The 5,958-nt window shown below is 40.4% G+C and overlaps 1 pseudogene; it reads left to right on the top strand.

The window, feature by feature from the left end:
• The first annotated feature begins 1,064 nt into the window (after positions 1-1,064).
• Positions 1,065-5,280, top strand: LOC147071879 (uncharacterized; annotated as a pseudogene).
• The last annotated feature ends 678 nt before the right edge of the window (positions 5,281-5,958 follow it).

Below are 5,958 nucleotides of genomic sequence, written 5' to 3'. Positions count from 1 at the left end.
TTTTAAAATATTTATAAACCAAAAGAATATATATGTAAACATTTATAAATCATAACATATTTTGTTTTCTTCTAAAAATGGAAAAGATAATCGAAAATAAGGTGAAAAAATAGTTAACTGTCCGGATACCAGTGCATTTACCCTATATAAAACAAAGTCGGGTTAGTTACACCATTTATAACTCGAGAACGGCTGGACCGATTTTTACGATCTTTGATTTGTTGGATTTGTCTCCGCCAGGAATAGCAGAATAACTATTAAAACATCGGAAAATTTCACAGAAAAGAAAATTATGAATAAAATAAATTTTCTCATACATTTTGACATTTTGAACAATAAATCTCGCGCATTCGAAAATAAAAGAAAATCACAAAAAATTTAAATCAGTATACAACGCCAACTCTGATACATGACAGAAACAATAAACAAGAAACAAACATAGAAACAAAAGAATGAACATGGCGTTGTGTTGCATTATCTTTTGACAGTTGATTTAGTTTAGCCTCAGATAATCCCGAAAGACTTTCGTAGTATATAGCAGTAATTATTGTAGATCCCGGAGAATTTGTTAGGAAGTAGTCCTGCCTGAATCTCCTTTGCTTCTCCGACTGCGTCTATCAAATAAATCAAACGAATGCAAACATCCAAAAATTTTCGTTCGATTGAATTTAACGTCACATGATCTTATCGTTGGTATTACTCATTATTTACCTACCAATTTCAAAATTCGCCCTTCGGACTTGATTCGACAATCGATCTCCGTGAATAATCATTACCAGCTAGGTGCACAAATAGCTATTTCGATCGTGATTTTCAAACGGTAAGTTGCCTTCGAAGATGTTCACTTTGTGAGGTTTTGAAATTTGTGATTGTTTGCGCATCTATAATTGCTTCATTATGTAATTTTGAATTGTGTGATTAATTTTTCAGTGTTATTTACAATGCCACGAGCCAGAAGATCTAATCTTTCACAACGAAGCCGTAATGCAATTAGACTTCGGAATATTGTTTATCAATCCACTGAAGATGAGCAAGAAATCGCACGAGAAGAGCGCCGCGTTAATATGGCTCGACTTCGCGATTCACAAACACAAGAACAAAGAGTGGTATTACGTCAAACGGCTCAATTGGCAATGAGAAATCGTCGAGAATATCGCACAGATCAACAACGTGATAATCTTCGACGCGCAAGAAGAAATGCTTCAAGTGTTGATTTGAATCGAGTAGCGTTTCAATACGATTGCACAATTGATTATAGCTCGCATGTTTTTGTTCGAATTGGCCCAATGGAGGTTGTGTGTGACCATTGCGGTGCATTGAAGTTCGATGGAGAAACGCCTGGATTGTGCTGTCTCAGTGGCAAGGTGAAATTGCCATTATTGCCTCCGCCACCTGAGCCATTGCATTCATTGCTTCGTGGCGAAACACCAGAATCACGACATTTTCTATCAAACACTCAAAGATACAACGGATGTTTCCAAATGACTTCATTTGGAGCAGACATTATTGAAGAACACGGATTCAATCCAACATTCAAGGTAATTTCTGCTCGAGAGAATAAACGTTCATTTTCTTTTGGTGATCATAAATCAGTAATTCTCACTTCGCTTTCGACTTTACAGATCCAAGGCCAAATAAATTCACCATCGAATTGGATCATTGCAACAGCTTGAAGACGCACATCATAAATTCATCCAAATTTACTTCATGGGCAATATGGACGAACAACTTGATCGGCGTCAAACGATCAATACGGCAATGAAAAGAGCAATTCTTCAAGATCTGCAGCAACTACTTCATGAACATCATGCATTGGTTCGGTTGTTCAAAACTGCTTTGGATCGCATACCAAGTGATGACTACAAAGTTGTGATCAGAGCGGATAAACGACCCGCTGGAACACACGAACGCCAATTTAACGCTCCAACAATAGATGAAGTCGCAATTGCGATTATCGGTGAAAACTTGGAAACGCGCGATATTGTACTTACACGTCGCGACACTGGACAACTGCAAAGAATATACGAAACACACCGTTCATACGATGCATTGCAATACCCGCTGATGTTTTGGCAAGGAGACGATGGATATCACTTTAATATCAAGATGATAAATCCATTGAACGGTGAGTATCGATTTCATAATTTTCATTTCAACATGACAATAATTTCACTAATTTCACTGATTTCATTTCAGGTGTGGAAACCAAGAAGGTGAGCTCGATGAATTATTACGCATATCGTTTGATGATTCGTCAAAATGCTGACAACTATTTGCTGCGATTTCGTCGATTGCTTCAGCAATATTGCGTCGACATGTACGTCAAAATCGAGACGGAGCGCCTCACTTTCATTCGGTTGAACCAAGCCAAACTGCGTTCGGAGCAGTATATTCATTTACGCGATGCAATCAGCACCGAAGGAGATGCAGCTAATGTTGGTCGATTGACTATTCTACCAGCGACGTACATTGGCAGCCCACGTCATATGCATGAATATGCGCAAGATGCAATGACATATGTTCGTCATTACGGTCGTCCAGACCTATTTATCACCTTTACATGCAATCGGAAATGGATAGAAATTGTTCAACTACTGCTCCCCGGACAAACATCAAGTGATCGGCACGACATCACCGCACGTGTCTTCAAACAAAAAATCCTGTCGCTGATTAACTACATTGTTAAGCATCGCGTCTTTGGGGATACTCGATGCTGGATGTACTCAATTGAATGGCAAAAACGAGGCTTGCCGCATGCACACATTCTTATTTGGTTAGTCGAAAGAATTCGACCAGACCAAATAGATGACATCATATGTGCCGAGATTCCTGATCCCGAAACCGATCCAGACCTGCATGATGTTGTAATTACTAACATGATTCACGGACCGTGTGGCGCCATCAACCCCCAATCACCGTGCATGGTCGACGGCAAGTGTTCAAAGCGTTATCCACGAAATTTGACGGCGGAGACTATCACTGCCAACGATGGTTGTCCACTGTATCGGCGTCGATTACCCGATGATAACGGTAGAACTATCACAACGAAAGTGAAAGGAAACGATATCGTGGTCGACAACACTTGGATTGTTCCATATTCACCACTTCTTTCCAAAACATTCAAGGCGCATTGCAACGTGGAGTATTGCAATTCAGTGAAGTCCATTAAATACATCTGCAAATATGTCACCAAAGGCAGCGATATGGCGGTTTTTGGCGTTCAAACTCCCAATACCAACGATGAAATCACGCACTATCAAGTTGGTCGATATGTGAGCTGCAATGAAGCGATTTGGCGTATTTTTTCATTCCCTATTCATGAACGTCATCCCACTGTTGTACATTTGGCGGTGCATCTGGAGAATGGTCAACGAGTTTATTTCAACACATCGAATGTTGCTCAACGTGCTGAAACACCTCCAGCGACAACATTGACCAGTTTCTTTTCGATTTGCCAAAGCGATCCGTTTGCACGAACGTTGCTCTACTCTGAGATGCCACGTTATTACACTTGGAACGCTTCATCGAAGAAATTTCAGCGTCGGAAGCAAGGCGATGCAGTTCCTGATCATCCGGATGTGCGTTCTACTGATGCTCTTGGTCGCATTTACACAGTTCATCCGAAGAATGACGAATGCTTCTACTTGCGGTTGTTGCTGGTGAATGTTCGTGGGCCAACATCATTTGAATCACTTCGAACAGTCAACGGTGTAGTGTGCCCAACATTTCGTGCTGCATGTCAACAGCTTAATTTACTTGAAAACGATACTCATTGGGACATGACAATCGCTGAAGCAATTGTTTCTGCATCTCCAAGTCAGATACGCACATTATTTGCTATCATTATTTCGACATGCTTCCCATCGAATCCACCTGAACTGTGGAACAAGTACAAAGATGACATGTCAGAAGACATTTTACACCGAATTCGTGTCAGTTCAGGGAATCCCGATCTCGAGGTGAATGAGGAGATTCATAACCAGGCTTTGCTTTTGATCGAAGACATGTGTTACCTCATATGCGGCAGTTTGTTAGTCAAGTTAGGCATGCCAACGCCACATCATGGAATGAACGACGCTTTCAATCGAGAATTGGAACGTGAACGTGAATATGATCGAGATGCATTGAAACAATCAGTTCGAACGAATGTACCACTGTTGAACCCCCAACAGAAGGAAGTCTACGATACGTTAATGAAGGCAATTGATGATGGAAATGGTGGCTTATTTTTCCTCGATGCACCCGGTGGAACTGGGAAGACATTCCTCATGTCATTGATTTTGGCCACTGTTCGTGCGAGATCCGAAATTGCTGTAGCAGTTGCTTCTTCTGGGATAGCGGCCACGTTGCTAGAAGGATGCCGAACGGCTCATTCAGCGTTGAAATTGCCGTTAAACCTTCAAACGACTGAAAAACCGACATGCAACATTGCGAAACACTCAGCAATGGCCAAAGTTTTGGTAGCAAGTAAAATCATCACCTGGGATGAATGCACAATGGCGCATAAACGCGCGTTGGAAGCACTCGATCGAACTATGAAAGATCTGCGCAATGACTCGAGATGTTTTGGAGGCGCAATGATTCTACTATCTGGCGATTTCCGCCAAACACTACCAGTCATTCCAAGATCGACCGCTGCCGATGAAATAAACGCTTGCCTCAAATCATCGACTCTGTGGCGCTATATGAAGAAACTTCAGCTGACGATAAACATGCGAGTTGCATTGCTAAACGATCCATCTGCCGAAGATTTCTCCAAACAATTGCTGACTATCGGTAACGGCCGTGTTCCTGTCGACGAATCAAACGGATTGATTTCTTTTGCGCAGAATTTTTGCAATTTAGTCTCAACGAAGGACGACCTCATCGACAAAGTGTTCCCGAACATCATTGCTAACCATAAAAATCACAATTGGTTGAGTGAACGAGCAATTATTGCGGCAAAGAACAAAGATGTGGATCACTTAAACTTCACAATTCAAAATCAAATCGTTGGTCCACTGCATTACTTTAAATCTATCGACAGTGTAACAAACAAAGACGAAGCAACCAACTATCCGACTGAATTTTTAAACTCATTGGATCTGCCTGGCTTGCCACCGCATAATTTACAACTGAAAGTTGGTTCGGTAATCATCATGCTTCGAAATCTGAACCAACCAAAACTATGTAACGGAACGCGTTTGGTGGTGAGAAATCTTATGGGCAATGTGATTTACGCGACGATAATCAAAGGAATGTTCAAAGGTGAGGAAGTTCTTATTCCGAGAATTCCGATGATCCCAACCGATATGCCATTCGAGTTTAAACGAATTCAATTTCCGATTCGTCTTGCATTCGCCATGACGATCAACAAATCACAAGGCCAATCCTTGAGTGTCTGTGGCCTGAATCTAGAAAATGAATGTTTCTCTCACGGTCAATTGTACGTAGCATGTTCACGTGTCGGCAAACCATCCGCTTTGTTCGTTCTCGCACCTGACAACAAAACAAAAAATGTTGTATATCACAAGGTGCTTCAATGAAGGGAATCGACTTGAGTGCAACCCATCCAGCAAATAGTTTAACAGAAACAGTGCAACAATGCTACGCGAATCATTTCGATTCGCTTCAATAAAGCAAATGCCTTGCTGCCACGTGAATTACATTCATTTCAATGTAAGTAATTAAAAAACTTTTCATTTTGATTTGATTTTTACACATTTATTGAACTCAATTCATTTTGAGTATTTATTTTAACTTACTAAAAAACTGAATTTAATTCAGCTAATAAGTTAACACAAAATTTATTGTTTCTGAGGCGGTACGAAGTTCGCCGGGTCAGCTAGTGTCAGATAATTACAAGATAAAAAGAACTTTTTATATACCACGTTTTTAAATTTTCTGTTGAATCATATAAACTTAACAACTCTATGTATTAATAAAAACTTTTTATTGTACTTGATAGCGATACTGAAT

Source organism: Rhyacophila brunnea, unplaced genomic scaffold (assembly GCF_057557595.1).
Source record: "Rhyacophila brunnea isolate RB1 unplaced genomic scaffold, BYU_Rbru_1.0 scaffold_2, whole genome shotgun sequence".
NCBI classification, from domain to species: domain Eukaryota; kingdom Metazoa; phylum Arthropoda; class Insecta; order Trichoptera; family Rhyacophilidae; genus Rhyacophila; species Rhyacophila brunnea.
This window is presented reverse-complemented; position numbering and strand designations above follow the sequence as displayed.